General features: G+C 40.4%; 1 pseudogene; it reads left to right on the top strand.

Annotated features, from left to right (window-relative positions):
- The window catches only part of LOC131191788 (zinc finger protein 850-like), a 42,366-nt pseudogene extending 27,142 nt beyond the window's left edge, over positions 1-15,224 (top strand).
- The last annotated feature ends 6,072 nt before the right edge of the window (positions 15,225-21,296 follow it).

The following is a 21,296-nucleotide window of genomic DNA, read 5'->3' as shown; positions in this document are numbered from 1 at the left end:
AAAGCATGTTTCTGATTGGCTGATGCCTCAGCCCAAATACTATATAAGGAGGACTGTTTGCCAGTTGCTTTTGCTGGGTTCTCACAATAAACTTAAGAGCTGTTGTCACCAATGACCATCTCCTGCCTCCTCATTGCCTGAACTTAACATCTTCGATTTGGCGTGGCTTCTCTGTGCCTCTTACCGTGCAGAGGCCATCAGCCTAGGAATTCAGGAAGAAATTTTGTGATAAAAACAGAGATGCTTTTGGGGGTGAAATGGACCATTTGAAAACATTGTGACTGCCAATAAAGGCAATTTGCATACATTTTTTTCTCATCTCAAATTTCTAATCGGGTTTAATTATAAATGTTTTAATGTCATCTGCAGTCTACAGAAGGATGAGCTGAACTAGAGAGCATATGCACCAAGACAAATTTCTTGTGTCCAATCATACTTGGCCAATAAAATTCTATTCTATTCTATTCTTTTCTCCTAGCCTGCTTATCTGTAAGGGATGATGCTAACCTGTCAAATTGCCTTATAACATAGTTTGTGTTGCTGAATACTCCTAAAAGATATTTATGAGAGCAGCAAAGCTTTCATCTTGTAATCATTTGTGCAGCCTGCAAAGTGTAGCACAGGATGGGAGAAACACCCTCATTACACCTTTGAGGTGTTGTTCTTGCAGGATTAGATTTCTAGGATTCAGAGAGAAGAACAGGGAGACTTTTGGGCAGAAGGATAGAGCAGAGGGGATGGTCTCTTTTCCCCCTACCACCAAAGGGGAAACCAGGTCAAAGCAAATGAACCAACCGGTCCTTGTCTTCAAGGCAAACACTACTGTTCTGTCTGCAAAACCTGGGCCCCTGGACAATTGAACAAACACTATTGTTCTGAGTGGAAATTTGGTCACCAGGACACTTCCTGAATTTATAGAAGGTTGCATAACCTGTGCAAAGTACAAACTTAAACAAAAGCTCTTTCTGCAAGGTACAGTGCCTTCTTATTTGTTGTTTGTACTTCAGTTAACCAAATGGACAAACGTCCCAGGTGTTCTAATCCCTCAGGTGGGGACTCTGCAGCCGGCAAAGTGTAGTCCAGGATGGGAGGGGGCACCTTTGAGATGTTGTCTTTTGACAAACATGGTCTCCTTTGAGCTGATCTGAGCATGGGAGGTTCTCCCCCAAACCAGTCTGTGGATGTGAGTCTTGAGTTCCAAAGGTCAGGATAGGCACAGAAGATAGACAGAAGGTTGGTCAGACATGGCACTAAAGTTTCTGAAAGAAAACTACCAGCAGGTGCATCAGGACAGATAATGCCGACAGAGGCCTGGAGTCATAGGTCAGTAATTCCTGCAAAGAAATGATCCTTTTACTAAAGACATTAATACAGAAATTCCTGAAGCATTTGGAGATCTAGAACGGAATGAAACACTTGCTCATGAAAAGTTTTCACAACGAAGGCCATCATGAAGCAATGCAAGCTTTTATTTTGCACTACAGGACATGGTCCCCCAATCAATTCAGATCAATTTCAGGAAAAGGTCAAGGATATCCTGAGATATTCTCATCAGAGATACATAAACTGACCATTAAAAAGTTAACTAGGGAAGTAGAACTGGAAATTGTAGTGTTTCGATTTGGCGTGGCTTCTGTGCCTCTTACTGCAGAGGCCATCAGCCTAGGAATTCAGGAAGAAATTTTGTGATAAAACAGAGATGCTTTTGGGGGTGAAATGGACCATTTGAAAACATTGTGACTGCCAATAAAGGCAATTTGCATACATTTTTTTCTCATCTCAAATTTCTAATCGGGTTTAATTATAAATGTTTTAATGTCATCTGCAGTCTACAGAAGGATGAGCTGAACTAGAGAGCATATGCACCAAGACAAATTTCTTGTGTCCAATCATACTTGGCCAATAAAATTCTATTCTATTCTATTCTTTTCTCCTAGCCTGCTTATCTGTAAGGATGATGCTAACCTGTCAAATTGCCTTATAACATAGTTTGTGTTGCTGAATACTCCTAAAAGATATTTATGAGAGCAGCAAAGCTTTCATCTTGTAATCATTTGTGCAGCCTGCAAAGTGTAGCACAGGATGGGAGAAACACCCTCATTACACCTTTGAGGTGTTGTTCTTGCAGGATTAGATTTCTAGGATTCAGAGAGAAGAACAGGAGACTTTTGGGCAGAAGGATAGAGCAGAGGGATGGTCTCTTTTCCCCTACCACCAAAGGGGAAACCAGGTCAAAGCAAATGAACCAACCGGTCCTTGTCTTCAAGGCAAACACTACTGTTCTGTCTGCAAAACCTGGGCCCTGGACAATTGAACAAACACTATTGTTCTGAGGGAAATTTGGTCACCAGGACACTTCCTGAATTTATAGAAGGTTGCATAACCTGTGCAAAGTACAAACTTAAACAAAAGCTCTTCTGCAAGGTACAGTGCCTTCTTATTTGTTGTTTGTACTTCAGTTAACCAAATGGACAAACGTCCCAGGTGTTCTAATCCTCAGGTGGGGACTCTGCAGCCGGCAAAGTGTAGTCCAGGATGGAGGGGCACCTTTGAGATGTTGTCTTTTGACAAACATGGTCTCCTTTGAGCTGATCTGAGCATGGGAGGTTCTCCCCCAAACCAGTCTGTGGATGTGAGTCTTGAGTTCCAAAGGTCAGGATAGGCACAGAAGATAGACAGAAGGTTGGTCAGACATGGCACTAAAGTTTCTGAAAGAAAACTACCAGCAGGTGCATCAGGACAGATAATGCCGACAGAGGCCTGGAGTCATAGGTCAGTAATTCCTGCAAAGAAATGATCCTTTTACTAAAGACATTAATACAGAAATTCCTGAAGCATTTGGAGATCTAGAACGGAATGAAACACTTGCTCATGAAAAGTTTTCACAACGAAGGCCATCATGAAGCAATGCAAGCTTTTATTTTGCACTACAGGACATGGTCCCCCAATCAATTCAGATCAATTTCAGGAAAAGGTCAAGGATATCCTGAGATATTCTCATCAGAGATACATAAACTGACCATTAAAAAGTTAACTAGGGAAGTAGAACTGGAAATTGTAGTGTTTCCGATTTGGGCTTTGTGTTTCTTCTGATATGTTCCTATTCCGTTTTCCAGTCTTGTTTATGTGCCAATGGAGGGATCCCATTACTCTGATTGGGCAGCAAGGAAAGAAACTCCATCAGCCACAGTACCCGCTAGAGAAATTTGTGAAAGTACCAGATTTTTAAAAAGGGGGAATCTTGCCTGGACTTCACATGAATTTGAAGTGCTTCAGTCTCTTAAAAGGCCTTTTGATACCCTACAAAAGTTGACTTTTGAGGCTTCTGAGTTTTCTCATATTTGATCCTATTCCATATGCACTTCTTCTGGACATGTTACCATCACATCAGATACCTGTACAATTAGCACAGGGCCTGCTAAGTTTGGGTAATGAGGAGGCAAGAGGCAGTCATTGGTGACAACAGCTCTTAAGTTTATTGCGAGAACCCAGCAAAAGCAACTAGCAAACAGTCCTCCTTATATAGTATTTTGGCTGGGGCTTCAGCCAATCAGAAATGTGCTTTTTCCTGCCCAAATTTCCCTCCAATAATTCAAATACATAACAGAAGAGATTGATCCTGTCTTGCTCTAGAAATAAAAGTCCTTAAATCTAAAAAAAATATTTGTGTAGCAAAATATAAAAAGGCATAACTATATCCATATAGAGTGAAAGGCCACACTTGTCAATGAAGGGGCAAAAATAAAGAAGCAGCTCCTGATCAGAAGGAAATGAGGAAATAAAAAGAAGCAATGAAGTATTTCTCAAAAGTGATTGGCATTTATCCAGAAATAACAGCTAGCCACAGAACAGGAGTTCTCAAATTCTTTCATTTTGATTCGGGTTGGAAAAGTACTATTGGAGATGAAAAAGGTACGGCAAGGGAACTAACGTGTTTACTGTTATTTGAAAGTGGATCATAAATCAGGCTGTTTTTTCAGTTGCAGGAGCCATTCATGAGGGAGATCTCAGCAGAACTCCAGGGAAGAGGAGATCGATCCAGTCCTGAAGAGCTTCCTTTTAGGAGGATCCAACGGGGGATACCTTGTCAGGTAAGTGAGTTTCTTGTAAGAAGTTTAAGTAGCTCAGTCAGTTCATGAGCTACTTTGACAATCATATTATGAGTGGTGAACATGGTGTCTCCATAAAATGATCCAAGGAATTCCACTTATTCAACTTTCTTTTTTTAATTTGCATTTATATCCCGCCCTTCTCTGAAGACTCAGGGCGGCTTACACTATGTCAAGCAATAGTCTTCATCCATTTGTATATTATATACAAAGTCAACTTATTGCCCCCAACAATCTGGGTCCTCATTTTACCTACCTTATAAAGGATGGAAGGCTGAGTCAACCTTGGACCTGGTGGGACTTGAACCTGCAGTAATTGCAAGCAGCTGCTGTTAATACCAGACTTTTTTTTTTATTTATTTACATTTATATCCCGCCCTTCTCCGAAGACTCAGGGCGGCTTACAGTGTATAAGGCAATAGTCTCATTCTATTTGTATATTTACAAAGTCAACTTATTGCCCCCCCAACAATCTGGGTCCTCATTTTACCTACCTTATAAAGGATGGAAGGCTGAGTCAACCTTGGGCCGGGCTTGAACCTGCAGTAATTGCAGGCTACTGTGTTCTAATAACAGGCTTCTTACCAGCCTGAGCTATCACGGCCCAGTCTTAACAGTCTGAGCCACCAGAGGCCCTCCAAACTTTCAAGATTGTTCTGGGGATACAAGCAAAGGGTTGCAAAAGTTGAATATTTCTTAATATCTTTTAAAAGAATTTTGAAAACCAGTTGAAATATAAAAGCCATGAAATGAAACAACAGCAAATGTAAAAACTCCTTCAGAAATATGCCAGCATATACTCTTAAAAATAAATCACATGAAGGACGGATTTCCTGTGTAAAAACGTGTACATCAATGCTAAGCGGGTGTAACAGTAAGGCTGATAATCTGAGATTTCCAGGCTCATTTCTAGCATTTTAAAATAGTCCAGGAAAGAGATTTTCAGTAGCTATGTCCTGTTTTCTATGAAATTAGTATTTTGCTGATCAAGGGGGTTGAGGCCAGGGGACTCCCCTGTCCAAAACCTTGATGAGTTATTTCAGCCCAGTGAGGGGTTCCCCAAGGGGTGCCATTCTACAACTTGGATGCATCTAAGCTGGGTTTTCTATCTTTACAAAAACAGGATAAAGGAGATGGACAGGGATTTCTCAGCCCTAAAGATTACATGTAGACCTGCAGGGCCTATGTCCTAGAAAAAATAATCTATATGGTCTCTTGCAAAGCTCGGTTTTCTGTTTTGAAAGTACGAAAGAAAACATAAGAGAAAATTTTTTTTTTTTTAATTCAAAAAGTTTTACAAAATTTTTCCCCTTTCCCCCTCCTCCCCTCCCTTCGCAACCCCCTCCCCCGACTTCCCGGAACAAGCACAAGGTATAGTTAAAAGTAAAACAAACATATGCTAAAAATTTTCGTCCCAACTTAATTATACCCTACAATCATCAATTCCTAACTTCCCCAAAGCAATCAAACATAATACATCATAATCATTCAAAACAGTCTGATAACTCTTAGTCTGATATCTACGTTGAATATAGTCAATCCATTTTTCCATTCCTTTAAGTATCTTTCTTGCATTGTCTTTCAAAAGGCTGATATCTTCGCCATCTCAGCCAAATTGGCAACTTTCAATATCCATTCTTGTATTGTTGGTACTACTTTTTTCTTCCAATATTGTCCTATTAGTAATCTTGCTGCAGTTATTAGATCTAAAATCAATTTAGTCTCAATTACTGTACAATCCGTAATAATTCCCAACAAGAAAAATTATGGCAGGAACTTTATCTTCTTTTTCAGAACATTTTGTAAAATCCACCAAATTATTATCCAAAAGGCCTTTATGTCCTTACAAGTCCACCAAATGTGAAAATATGTAGCGTCATCACAATTACATCTCCAACATTTTGCTTGCATTTCTGGATACATACACGATAATTTTTAGGATCTAGATGCCATCTATAAAACATTTTATAAAATTTTCCTCAGATTCTGTGCTCATGTGAATTTAACATTTCTAACCCAAATTCTTTCCCACGTTTCCAATAATATTGGCTCCTGAAAATTTTTTGCCCACTTTATCATACAGTCCTTTACCAAGTCCCTTTCAGAATCTATTTCAAGTAACACATTATACAATCTCTTTATGTGCTCCTGAGACTGATTTCTAATTTGCTTTACCAAATTTCCTCGTTCTGCTCTATACCAATTTCCTGATCTCCCTTCCATCTAGCACGTAATTGCTCATATTGAAACCAAGTATAATTTTTCCCTTCCTCTCTTAATACTTGCAGAGATTTTAACTGCAAATTACCTCTTTCAGTATACAAAAGATCTTTATATGTAATCATTTCCTGCTTCTGTTCTATGTTTATATTTTCTACTGTATGTCTAGGACATGCCCATATAGGAACCTTATAATTTAGTTTATAAGAGTATTTTTTCCAAACACGCAGAAGGGCATTTCTTAGCACATGATTTTAAAGGCCTTATCCACTTTTTGTCATAAATTAAATATGCATGCCATCCATATAACAAATCATAACCTTCTATATTCAAAATTCTGTCCTCTGTTAAATTAAACCAATCACTTATTGCAGAGAGAGCAGCTGCTTCATAATATAATTTAAAATTAGGCATTTTAAACCTCCCTTTCCGAGAATCTTGAATTATTTTCATTTTAACCCTAGCTTTTTACCTTCCCATATAAATTTGTTAATTCCTTCTGCCATTCCTCAAGATTCTTATCTTTCTTAATTATTGGTATCATCTGAAAGAGGAATAAAATCTAGGTAAAACATTCATTTTAATAGCAGCAATTCTCCCAGCAAAGATAATTGCAATTTTTCCAAACAATCAACTCCTTCTGAACTTTTGCCATAAAACCTCATAGTTATTCTTATACAATTTCACATTTGATGACGTAATATAAACCCTAAGTACTTAACCTTCTTTACAATTTCAAATCCTGTTACTTCCTCTAGTTTTTCTTTCTGTTGTCTGGTCATATTTTTTATTATCACTCTTGTCTTTCTCTGATTTACCTTAAACCCTGAGACATTCCCATATTGATCAATTATTTCCAACAAAGATTTACTAGAATTTATAGGGTTTGTTAAAGTAATCACCAAATCATCTGCAAAAGCTCTTAACTTATATTCATACTGTCTAACTCTAATTCCTCTATCTCCTTTACTTCTCGTATTTTATCCAATAATGGTTCTAGAGTTAAAATAAACAATAATGGTGATAAAGGACATCCCTGTCTTGTTCCTTTCGCAATCTTAAAAGGTTCTGTTAAGCTACCATTGATTATAATCTGTGCTGTTTGCTCTCCATAAATTGCCCTAATTATTCTTAAAAAACCATCTCCAAATTGCATCTTTTCTATTAATTTAAATAAAAAATCCCAATGCAATCGATCAAAAGCTTTCTCTGCATCGAGAAAATAAATGCTGCTGGAATAAAATTTTTCTTTTCTAAGTACTCCAGTAAATTAACAATCTGCCTAACATTATTCCTCATCTGTCTCCCTTTTATAAATCCAGATTGATCATTATGAATTCTTCGCTGCAGAATCAACATTAATCTATTAGCTATTATTTTAACAAAATCTTATAATCATTATTTAAAAGTGAGATTGGCCTATAATTCCCAGGTTTAGAACAATCCTGTTCCTCTTTGGTATCAATGAAATAAAGAGGTTCTCCATGAGGGGAATTCTCCTAGTTGTATCTGATTAAATAATTCCTTAAGTGGACCTAACATCTCATCCTGTAAATTCCTATAATAACTAACTGTAAGCCCATCCGTACCAGGAGTTTTCCCATTTTAACTGTTTAATTACCAAAATAATTTCTTCCGAGGTTATAGGCCGATTCAATTCATCCATTTGTTCTAAAGTTAAATTTTTAACCTTATATTCCTTCAAATAATTATCAATATCCCTATTCAATATATTATCTTTAAGATATAAATTTGTATAATATTCTAAAAAGCTTTTTTAATTTTATCCTGTTGATATCTCTCTTTACCTTTATATTCTATTTTTTCTATAGTACGTTGTTTTTGTCTTTTCCTTAAAGTGTATGCTAACCACCTACCAGGTCTATTTGCATTACAAAAAGTATTATGTTTGGCATATTGTATATTTGTTGCCACCTGATCAGCCATTATCATATTAAATTGATTCTGTAGTAACTTTATTGCATCTTTAAGTTTTTGATCATGTGGATTATGTATTAATAATTGTTGTTTCTTATAAATTTCTCTTCTAAATACCTACGCTGTCTTTGTTGCTTATTTCTCTGTCTATTATTAAGATATATTAATACACCTCTCATAAAAGCTTTACTGCAGTCCCAAACCATTTCTATCGATGTTTCATTATTCAAATTATAATCAAAAAATTCTTTCATCTGCTTTTTACATTGATTTACATTATCCTGATATCTAAACAAATTTTCATTTAATCTCCAAGTTCTTCTACCCTCTTTTCCATATTGCAATTCCATCCAAACAGGACTATGATCAGACAAACATCTTGGAAATATCTTAGTTTTCTTCACCCTAAAAAGCAAATCATTAGAAATTAAAATAAAATCAATACGTGAGAAGGATTGATGCCTATCAGAGAAAAAAGTATAGTCTCTTTCCTCCAAATTCCGCAGTCTCCATACATCTCTTAACTCAAAATCTTCTATCATATCAAAAAAGGATTTAGGCAGCTTTGCATGTGCAGGTATCTTCTTGGAAGAAGTTCTCTTGTCCTTTCGTGTATCTATTACTCCATTCCAATCTCCCAATATAATACACGATTTATAATCCCATAGAGTCAACTTATCATATAACATTCTATAAAATTTTTCTTGTTGCTGGTTGGGTGCATATATACCAAGCAAGAGAGTCCTTTTTGTTTCTATTGTAAGTTCAATAGCAATATATCTTCCATAAATATCTGCCTCTATTAACTTGGCTGGTATATCTTTTCTCAAATAAACCACTATGCCATGTTTTTCTCCAAAGCTGAAGCAACAAAATGTTTACCTAACTTTGAGTTTATTAGGTACTTTTGATCTGATAATTTAATATGCTTCTTGTAAGCAAATAACATCATTTTAAATTGTTTCAAATAATGAAATATTTTTCTTCTCTTCTGAGCTGAGTTCAAACCATTGACATTCCAAGTCAAGATTTTATTTGCCATTACTGGGTTGCTGAAGCCTTTGGGCAATCAACTGAAGATCGCCTCCCGTATCTTCGGCCGTGCTCCTCCCACCGCTTCTGTAGCAGAGTCCTGAACTTTACTTTGAGTTTGTTGCTCCTTTTCTTTACGCTTAAGGGCTCCTCGTCAGTCTTTGTTCTTGTGGTTGTTCCTCTGATGGTAACATCACTGGAATCACCTCAGCTTCCACACCCATTTGAGTCTCTTGAATTCTTTTTCTATTATTTCTATTTCAAATTTCAGCACTGTAGAAAGAAAATCTTTGGCCTTAAGCACTGTGTCAATACGATATCTTCTTCCTGATAATACACTGTCAAGCCAACTGGAACCTCCCATCTAAATTGAATCTGGTATTTCTTAAGTTCTTGTGTAAAAATGTAAAGTCTTTTCTATCCCTTAACATCTTGGGAGGATCTCTTCAAAACCTTCAACTCCTGTTCCCTATTTTCAAGTTTTTCTGAAAAGCAACTTGCAAAATTTGATTCCTCACTGTTCTTTTCAAAAATAAACCACAATGTCTCTAGGAAGTTTCTTTTGCCTAGCAATCCAAGAATTAACTCTATAAATTTTGTCAATTTGATAAGCAACCTCTTGTGGATCAAGTTCAATAAATTCAGCCAGAGCTTCTGATAAAATTTTTAAATCTTCCCCTTTTCCTCATTCAAACCCCTAATTCTCAGAGCTCCTTCCATCATTCTATACTGCATCACCACCACTTGATCTTCATTTTTATCCAATTTGATTTGCATTCCCCATTCTATTTTCTATTTGTTGATTTGACTGAACAATTTCTTGCACCTCCTCCTCCACCACCTCCAGTCTTTTGCCAAACCTTGAAAAGCCATCAAGATATCTTCTTATTTTTTATTATTCTCTTTATTTCTTCTCTTATTTTCTCATTATTATCCATAATCTCCTTAAACCTTTCTTCAGACACTTTCCTTGCTCTTTAATCAGATCTTCTAAAGCTGGTTCAGAACCCTTCTGCCCCCAGTCTTAGGTGGTTTAGTAGCCATTTCAGTTTTAAAATTCACAAAATATAAGTCTAGAAACTTCTTTTCCCTTTAAGTATAGGAGAGCTCAGTTCACTTCATTAAAATCTACACATAACTTTTCTTATCTTCTTATTCGTCATTTTCACTCCTGCTCAGGCGCCATCTTTAAGAGTCAATTAAAACAAAGGAAAAAAAATTCTCTTTTTTAAAAGGTAGAAGTCCGGAAATCAAAAATACTTGCAATCCAATAATCGTCCGCTTGCACTCATTCCGTCTGCTTAAAGAGATCCATAAAGATAAGACAATTAGCAGAGATGGACACCTTCTTCTTTTCCTGCTTTTGCAGACACGCACTGAAGTCGGAGATGGCAGGAATATTTATGGGACCCGTCAACCCTTCGAGGCTCTGCTTAATTAAAACAAAGCCTCTGGGGAGGTCTACCAACATTTCCTGCGCTCTTATCTTCCCCCTTTCATCCAGGGAAAAAGATTAAAGCCGGCTTTTCCTGGCTTTTACGATGTTCAGTGCGGAGCCCCTTTAATTAGGGCTCAGCGAAGAGGTGGAGCCACCCGGAAGTCTCCATAAGAGAAAATTTTTGTTTTCTAGGATTTTGCTCTCTTTGACGAGGTGGCTGTGGACTTCAAAGAGGAGGAGTGGGCACTGCTGGATTCTGGCCAGAAGGCCTTATACAGGGAAGTCATGTTGGAGGTTTCTAGGAATATGGCTGCTCTGGGTAAGTATTCTCTTTGTTTCTCATTTATTGGGAAAGGTGTTTTCAGTGGCAGGTAAACAGGAAGATACCTGCACTCAGTTGCATAATACTCTACCTGGCCACTAATTTTAAAACCCTTCCTAATTTCAGGAATTTCTGGGTCAAAATGTTTAGGTAAAGGTAACGGTTCCCCTCGCACATACGTGCTAGTCGTTGCCGGCTCTAGGGGGCGGTGCTCATCTCCGTTTCAAAGCCGAAGAGCCAGCGCTGTCCGAAGACATCACCGTGGTCATGTGGCAGCATGACTCAATGCCAAAGGCGCACAGAACGCTATTTATTTATTTATTTATTTATTTATTTATTTATTTATTTATTTATTTAAAATGTTTAGTGTGTAGCTAATACCCAGTGGAGGAGTCCTGGCCGCTAAGAAGCCCATATGCTTCCCCTTGATTCTGCACTGCCAGGGCCACCCTGAATGACAAATCAGCCAAGGCACTTTTTGGGCAACTTTGTCCAAGGTTGTCACCATAGCCACTCTTCTAGAACTAAGGCCTTGGCAGAAATGCTCACTACGGCTTTGGGGAAGGCCTTAGATGCTCAAACGGAAATGCCTGGGCAGATAGACCTATCAACAGCAAAGTTTTTGGCCTGAAAAATCCCTTGGATACCATTAGAGTCTCCTGGATAAAAATTTGTATCCAACACCTCCAAGTGTGACACATGGCTGGTGCCAAGCTTGATGCTCAGATAGGTATATTTTTGAGACCCCCTTTGCCATCATAAATTCTAATGAGAATTCCTGTTTTTTTTTACAAGCAGGTGATGGTGACTGTGATAAGATGGAGAATGAGAACGACAAGCAGCCGAGGTTATTGACACTACAAAGGGCAGTATCTGCAAAGAGCCATTCTTTCTCTTTTACTTTGCCTAAAATACTGCATAGCAAACACACATCACATACAATTGGAAAATATGAACGGGATTTCAGTCTAAGCAAAAAGATGAAACTATGCATGAAGTGTGGGAAGAGCTTCAGTAACAAGAGCAATCTTTACCATCATCAGAGGATCCACATAGGAAAGAAACCATATAAATGCACAGAGTGTGGAAAGACTTTTACTCAGAAAGGACATCTTGTTTGTCATGAAAGGACCCACACAGGGGCTAGACCTTATAAATGCACCGAATGTGGAAAAGCCTTCAGTACAAACTGTAATCTGACTTGCCATCAGCAGATCCACAAAAATAAAAAACCATATAGTTGCAAGGAGTGTGGAAAGATGTTCACTGAGAGCAGTGATATTACTTCCCATCAAAGGATCCACACAGAGGACAATCCATATAAACACCTAGAAGGTGGAAAGGACTTTATTGTCAACAGAGATCTTACTCAACATCAAAGATTCCACAGAGTAGATAAACCATATAAATGCTTGGAGTGTGGAAAGAGCTTCACTCAGAAAGGAAAACTTAATTCTCATAAAAGGATCCATAGAGGAGAGAAACCTTATAAGTGCATGGAGTGTGGAAAGAGCTTTATTGACAAATGGCCCCTTATTGTCCAATTCACACAGGGGAAAGACCTTATAAATGCATGGAGTGCGGAAAAAGCTTTCGTCGGAACTCGGAACTTATTCATCATAAGAGAATCCACACTGGGGAGAAACCATATACATGCTTGGAATGTGGAAAGAGCTTTGCTCGGAAAGGATGTCTAACTGGTCATGAAAGGATCCACTTGGAAGAGAGATCATATAAATGCACAGAATGTGGAAAGGGCTACATTACAAGGCAAAATCTGACTCACCATCAGCGGATCCACAACATTGAAAAATCATATAGTTGCAAGGAGTGTGGAAAGAGATTCACTGAGAGTAGTGATATTATTTCCCATCAAAGATTCACACCATGGACAGACCATATGAATGCCTGGAATGTGGAAAGAGCTTTTTTTACAACAGTGAACTTACTCGACATCAAACGATACATACAACAGACAAACCGTATAAATGCTTGGAATGTGGAAAGAGCTTCACTCAGAAAGGAAACCTTAAATCTCATAAAAGGATCCACACAAGAGAGAGACCATATAAATGCATGGAGTGTGGAAAGAGCTTTATTGACAACTCGCACCTTACTTTACACCAAAGGGTGCACACGGGAGAAAAACCATATAAATGCATGGAGTGTGGAAAAAGCTTTTGTTGGAACACGGAACTTATTCATCATAAGCTGATCCACACTGGAGAGAGGCCATACAAATGCATGGAGTGCGGAAAAGGCTTTGTTTGGAAAGGGCATAAAAGGATCCACACCGGGGAGAGACCATATCAATGCTTGGAGTGTGGAAAGAGTTTTGCTCAGAAAGGATGTCTTACTCGACACCAAACAATTCATACAGGGGAGAAACCATATAAATGCACAGAGTGTGGAAAAAGCTTTGCTTGGACAGGACATCTTTATTCTCATAAAAAGACCCACTCAGTGGAGAAACCATATAAATGTTTGGAGTGTGGAAAAAGCTTTAACTGGAGGAGAGATCTTATTCATCATGAAAGGATCCACACCGGGGAGAGACCGTACAAGTGCATGGAGTGTGGAAAGCAATTTATTCAGAAAAGTGCTCTTATTAATCATGAAAGAATCCATACAGGGGAGAGACCATATAAATGTACAGAGTGTGGAAAAAGCTTTACTCAAAGTGGGCCACTTAATTCTCATAAAAGGATCCACATGAAGGAGAGACCATATAAATGCATGTAGTGTGAAGAAAGCTTTAACAATCACAAGACATTTACTCACAAAAGAATCATGCTAAAGAAAATCCATATAATGCATGAGATAGGGATATAGTTTTACTGGGAAATAACATCTTACTCGTCATGAAAGGATCTGTGCAGGGAGGAAACTAAGCAAGAACTGTTGCTCTTGCTTAGCAACCAAAATTTGGACTCAATTGTTGTCATAAATCGAGGACTATCTCTGCCTTTCTCTGCATGGCAGCCTCGCCTAGTAAACTCCTTCCCTTTTCTGGGAATTTCTCCTCTGTGTTAGAGGCACATCTAATTATATCAAGATGATATAAGGTCTCCTGCTGGAGGAGGGGATTGGATTGGATGACCTCCGAAGTCCCTTCCAGCCCTGGATTGCTGTCCTGTTTTAAAGCATCTACTGAAGCTGCGTCTAGTGCCAGGATTTGTGGTCCTTCCTTCCTCTCCTTTTTCTCTCCCTTCTTCCCTCCCTTCTCTTTCTTTCTTTCTTTCTTTCTTTCTTTCTTTCTTTCTTTCTTTCTTTCTTTCTTTCTTTCTTTCTTTCTTTCTTTCTTTCTTTCTTTTTTGTCTCTCTCCCTCTCCCTCTCTCCCTTCCTCTCTCTCTCTCTCCCTTCCCTTCCTCCTTCCCTCTTTCTTTCTAAGGCTAGGCTACCCATCCCAAACAAAAACTCCTTTGAATGAAGCCAGCTTCTGTCTGCCAGCATTGGCAACTAGCCGATTGGCTGGCGCTAACTGTCCCAGGAGGCGAAAAGCCTGGGACTAACTGTGGTGTCGAATGGGCCGTGCCGAAGTGTGTGGGACAGAGAGGCCGTGGCCGACTGGCCGTGACAAATGAGTGGGGGAGGGGGTGTCAGTCGAGGAGAAAAGCTCTGCTGTTGGCTGAAGATTTTCTATTAATTTGAACAGATTGCAAACCTTCGCGTTGTTCTGCCCTTTTCTGGGCTAACTGTTTGTCCAAAGCACGTTGACGTCTTTGAGCATCCTTTTCTGATGCAGCTGAAGTAGTGGCTGACTTTCATGGTTGAGACCTAGATTTCCTGGATCTGGAATGAGACCTTCCTGCATCCTTACTGGTGGATGAATCACGAGAAGGAGAGCGACTGCGTTCAGCCATGCTTAATGTGCTTTGCACAGAAGCAGATGCTAAGGGTATCAGGAAATATGCAAGAATTGACACCACAGTCAAGGAGTACAATAAAACAATTGCTGGGCATGCAAGAAATAAATAAATTATATGACTTGCAGTTGACACCACGGCTGCACGAATGTCAATCACTTCCAGCAAATTGGGAATTAGGGATCCGACACCTCGTCCCCTTACCCAGATGTCAATGTGCACAGAACTGCAAAAAGGTTCCTAAAGTGCTTGTTACTCCTGACAGGTCAAAGTGACACTGAACTGACACCACAGTTCGTTGAGTGCCAAACAAGAAGCAATCCCTGAGGATATCCCTCCAAGACAGAGTGGCTGTGGATGCCGGCATCCCGGTACAGTCAGCTGAGTCCTCGGCTGACTGTTGGGGGCGAGACATTGGCCCCGATGGAGAGGGTGCGCAACTTGGGCGGCCTCCTGGATGAACGGCTGTCTTTTGAAGATCATTTGACGGCCGTCTCCAGGAGAGCTTTTTACCAGGTTCGCCTGGTTCGCCAGTTGCGCCCCTTTCTAAACCGGGATGCCCTATGCACGGTCACTCACGCCCTCGTGATGTCTCGTCTGGATTACTGCAATGCTCTCTACATGGGGCTCCCCTTGAAGGGCATCCGGAGGCTCCAGTTAGTTCAGAATGTGGCTGCGCGGGTGATAGAGGGAGCCCCTCGTGGCTTCCATGTGACACCTCTCCTGCGCAGACTGCACTGGCTACCTGTGGCCTTCCGGGTGCGCTTCAAGGTTTTGGTAACTATCTTTAAAGCGCTCCATGGCATAGGGCCGGGCTACTTACGGGACCGCCTGCTGCTACCGAATACCTCTCACCGACCCGTGCGCTCTCACAGAGAGGGATTCCTCAGGGTGCCGTCTGCTAGACAGTGTCGTTTGGCGACACCCAGGGGAAGGGCCTTCTCTGTGGGGGCTCCCACCCTCTGGAACGAACTCCCCCCAGGACTTCGTCAACTTCCGGACCTCCGAACCTTCCACCGCGAGCTTAAAACATATTTATTCATCTGCGCAGGACTGGACTAGATTTTAAGTTTATATTTGTTTTAATGGGTTTTATTATTTATATTGTTCTTTTTTAATTATTTGACTGTGTAGAATAAGTTTTTTAATTGATATTTTATCTTGTATTTATATGTACCTTTTTATTTGCCTGTGAACCGCCCTGAGTCCCTAGGGAGATAGGGCGGTATACAAATACGATAAATAAATAAATAAAATAAATAAATTAGTATTGGCGCTGAACCGGTCACCCCAGTTTCTATAGCGCAGCCACAGAAATTTAATAATAAATCAGTAATTGAGAACTGACACCACAGCCCTGTAAATTCCAATGAACTGTCCAGCCTCGCTGAGGCGCTGAGGCGATAGCCGGTGCTGTCACGTGCCAAACTGTCAACAAGGTGAGGAGTTAGAACTGTGGAAGGCACTGGAGTCACGTTGCCAAATTTAAGCTTCACTTTAACCGTCAGATGAAGAATCAGGCCGAATGGAGGCGGGGAGGGCGCTGTATTAGCGCCTTCTTTCTACAAGATCCACGGCTCCTTTCGCTCCTAAAAACTTCAAAGGAACAGCGCTGTCGTGTCTCACTCCTCCGCTGACGGCCGGGTCAGGGAAATCCAAATCAGGCGTGCCTCTGCAGCTCTGCCAAAGTCCTAGCAAAGTCCTCAGGGCAGGCAGGAGACCAGAAAGTGACTTCAGCAAGATATGTTTAGACTTTGCCTGACTCAGAGAATGCCAGAAAACAGATCCTTTATATAGGCCATGGGGTGTGGCTCCATGACTCAGCACTTATCCAGGCCTGCCCCTCCCTTCCTTCTGACGCCGCCGCCTATCAATTCTTCTGAAGTGAGGGTCACTCCAGTCGGCAGCTGTTGGTAATTGACCTCCCTCAGGCTCACATGCTGTGGGGGAGGGGGAGGGGTCTAGTTGCTCCATTTGCCTGGGCATGGAGCCAGGGCTGGGGCCGGGAGGTGCTCCCTCCTCCGCAGCCTGTCTGGGCATGGAGCCAGGGCTGGGGCCAGGAGGTGCCCCTTCCTCCTCAGCCTGTCTGGGCATGGAGCCAGGGCTGGGGCCGGGAGGCATACTAGGACATTCCTCAGCATTCGGAAGCAGATAAGAAGACCCCGGCTGCGGTGAGAGCGGGCAAGACACAACAAGCGCGGAGCTGACACCACAGCTCCCAGCGCGCTTAACAAGCCACTGCTTGGACTCTCTAAGCAGCGCACCAGAGAAGCAGGCATGGCCAAGGGTAGGAGGCAAAAAGTCCTAAACCCGTTTAAGAAAAAAAACTTCCTAATGGTAAGATTTGTACAACAATGGTGCAGTCTACTTGTGGAAGTTGTGGGTTCTCCATTTCTGGAGATTTTCCAAAGGTCGGGCAATCATTTCTTGTAGGGCTGGGGGGTTAGCTGGTTTTCCAAGGCATTGGAGAGAATTGTAGTGGTTATTCCTTGTGGTCCCTTCTAGACCCACATTTGTGTGATTCCAAAGTGATCCCATATCCAAGAAAAATCGAGATTCAGTGGAAGATTTACTAAACGAATTACTTTTTTATGGAAGGAACCAAATTTGGCGGTCTTTCTGGAGGGGTATGATTTAATAATTTTCACATGATTTAATAACTTCCACAAAGAACAGGCTTAAGTGCTGTACAAAAAGAGCGTGTGATGATATCTAGGAAAAAACATGACATATATAAAAGTCTGTTAAAACAGAGGGGAAATAATGGCCATGTGTGCAAAGATCCTCTTGACAATCACACCAAAAGAAATGGAGGAAACTTGTGACCTAGACTTGCATACCTGCTTTCCCTCGAGCATGGATCTTGTAGAAAGAAGAGCCTGTTCTCTTTACAGGCAGTCCTCAAGTTACAACCACAATGGATCCCAAAATCTATGTTGTCAAGTGAAACATTTGTTAAGTGAATTTGCTCCCTTTTACAACTTTTCTTGCCACAGTTGTTAAGTGAACCATTGCATTTGTTAAGCAAGTAACATGGTTGTTAAGTGAATCTGGATTTCCCATTTTTTTAAATTTGCATTTATATCCCGCCCTTCTCCGAAGACTCAGGGCGGCTTACACTGTGTTAAGCAATAGTCTTCATCCATTTGTATATTATATACAAAGTCAACTTATTGCCCCCAACAATCTGGGTCCTCATTTTACCTACCTTATAAAAGATGGAAGGCTGAGTCAACCTTGGGCCTGGTGGGACTTGAACCTGCAGTAATTGCAAGCAGCTGTGTTAATAACAGACTGTCTTAGCAGTCTAAGCCACCAGAGGCCCATTGATTTTGCTTGTCAGAAGGTAGCAAAAGCTGATCCCATGATCCTAGGACGCCGCAGCCCTCATAAATATAGCCATCAAAAAAACTGCAGGGAGGCATCAGGTGTAAGGACTGACTCAAAAACATGGATTGCCAATCGAGAGATCATAGACTAAAGTGCAGTTTTCATCAATTCCTTTTTAAGATGGACTTTTAACTGCCAAAAATCTTCCAAAGCAAACAGCGATTTTTCACAGATGAAAATGCTTTTAACCATTCTTGATTTTGTCCTCTTTTTGTCCCTGATGAAAAATGTTTTTTTCAAGTAGTAGCACTATTCGTACTACCTGTTATTATTTTCTCCGCCTTCCATTTTTCCAGGTTATTTGAGGAGGAGACTGTCTGTCGTGTCCCACTCCTCCTCTGACGGCCGGGTCGGGGAAGTCCGTATCAAGCATGGCTGCAAAGCCTCTGCAGCTTTCCCAAAGTCCTATCAGAGTCCTCAGGGCAGGCAGGAGACCAGGATGTGACTTCAGCAATCCAAGTTAGACTTTGCCTGACTCAGAGAATGCCAGAAAGCAGATCCTTTATATAGGCCATGGGGTGTGGCTCCATGACTCAGCACTTATCCAGGCCTGCCCCTCCCTTCCTTTTGCTGACGTCGCCTCTCTATTCTCCGGAAGCGAGGATCTCTCCAGCCTCCAGCTGTTAGTAATTTTAGCTCATGACTGGCTTCACATTCTTCAGGCTCAGATGCTGTGAGGGAGGGGTCTAGTTGCTCCGTTTGTCTGGGCATGGTGCCAGGACTGGGGGCTGGAGGCACGTCAGGCCATTCGTCTTGCTCGGCCTGTCCGGGCATGGTGCCAGGGCTGGGGGCTGGAGGCATGCCAGGACATTCTCCTGTACTATCAGCGTCTGGCAGGAGATAAGAGGGGCCCGGCTGCGGCGGGGGGAGCGAGCGAGGCACAGCACTGTCCGTTCAACATGGAGGGGGGCATTTACTGCCCAGTGAGCTTTGTACAAGGAAATCTTGCTTATGGGATGGTTTCTTTTCTGGGTCAAAACACCACATATATATTTATGTATGGACAGAATGTGCAAGTGGAAGGGATTTTGCTGCCTTCCACACGTACTCATGCACACAATCTACATCATGGCTTTAAATAAATAAATGTAGAGATGGTTGTTTTACTACTGATCATTAGGAGCCAGAATAAAATAACTTCTGTTCTATTAGAACTCCTCATGCATGGGTAGCTCTCAGAGTAGATAGATCTTTGCACTAAATTCTGCACACATAATCAAAAGTGGATGAAAAGAATTGCATTTTTCCAAGTTGAAGTATTCTACTTTCTGGGTTTTCTTTTTCTTTTTGACAAGCCAATATTGTTTGTTATGATTGTCTTTCAAATCAGATGTTAGCCTTTAATACACGGAAGTCCACTGATAATTTCAGCTAATGAGATATTCTATTCTTCGCAGCATCTAATCTGGTATGTATAGCATCCGTGGTGTCTTTAATGGCTTTTTGATGATCATGTTGGATTTATTTAAATTTATTGACTGCTCAATTCCAGTGGGCCTTCTCACCACCAGAATAAAAGTGGTTACATCTGATAGATACATCTAGTCTCTTTAAAGTAGGAGCAATGAAAGAATTTAAACAGTGATCAGGAAGGACGCCAACAGCTGCCAGACTTTTGGCTGAAAGTCCATGTAATCTAAACAAAGTTGGTCATTTTCCTACTCCCCCTGAAACAATTTGTTCTTTTGCCACAGCTGGGAGGCAGTTACTTTTTCTTTAATTTGATAGATCCGGAGGAAGGCTGATGAAATAACCAAACAATTAATCACAATGCAAGACCTCCCCGTCTTTCCCAAGAGCCACAGTTTCCTTGGCCAGAGTGCAAAGCCAAGGGTATATTTTTGGAAAAATATACTATTTGTATTGTCCACGCATAAATTTAGTTCACGTTACGTAAGTGAAACTAAATAGCGCTATAGTGCGACCGCAAACAAAAGAGCCTCGTCCCAGAATAGTTTGTGCATCTCCCCCCACACCACCCAGATGTAACAGACAAGCAGAGCTGGTAGCCGGCGCCCCCCAACCCAATCCACGATGCGTGAGAGGCATGCGCAGACGACAATACATGGTGCATTACTGTGGAACCAGTGGGCGGTATAAAAATCTAATAAATAAAATAAATAAATAAAAATAAATAATTGAGGAACAAAAAGGACAAGTATGAAAAACGGAAAGAAGGGCATATAAACACGAATAAAATAACCAACAAATATCTGAAATCTGCAAGGTTGGAGTCAGAAAAGTTAAAAGTTCGAAATGAACTAAGACTTGCAAAAAAAAAAAAGCCAAACATAACAAGTTTCATTTAGTTTTTTAAGGCATAAGAAGAAAATCAAGAAAATGATAGATTCACTAATGGGAGAAGATGGCAAGATGGTGATGGGTAGCAGGGAGAAAGCGGAACGGCTTAATTCTTTTTTTTTTTCTCATGAAAGGAAAAAAAAAATAGTCCAGACTAACAAAAACAGCACTGTGGGAGACAGTACAGGAATGCAAGTCAAAACAGGCAAAGAATTTGGGAAACTTTCATATCCCCTGCTTCACAGCTTCTTTCCACTTAGCCATTACACAAGGGAACAAAGTCTGCCTCTCACACACACACACAGACACACACAGATATACCAATCATGTTTGTGAGCACACTGGCCCACATTAAAAATGAAATTCTGGTGATTGCTCTCAAAAGAATATATATTTTCTCATACACATACATAACCGCGAGCTTAAGACACATCTATTTATTTGCGCAGGGCTAGCCTAGGGTTTTTAGTTTTAAATTTAGTTTTAATGGGGTTTTATACTATTTTAGTGATATTTTAATTTCGGCCTAATTAATAAGTTTTTTAATTGTTGTTTTTATTTGTATTATTCTTATGTTTTTATTTGGCTGTACACCGCCCTGAGTCCTTCGGGAGATAGGGCGGTATAAAAATTCGAATAAATAAATAAATAAATAAATAAATAAATAAATAAATAAATA

The sequence above is a fragment of the Ahaetulla prasina genome, chromosome 2 (assembly GCF_028640845.1).
Source record: "Ahaetulla prasina isolate Xishuangbanna chromosome 2, ASM2864084v1, whole genome shotgun sequence".
In the NCBI taxonomy this organism is placed as follows: domain Eukaryota; kingdom Metazoa; phylum Chordata; class Lepidosauria; order Squamata; family Colubridae; genus Ahaetulla; species Ahaetulla prasina.
The sequence above is the reverse complement of the archived record's forward strand: the minus strand, read 5'-3'. Positions and strand labels throughout refer to the sequence as shown.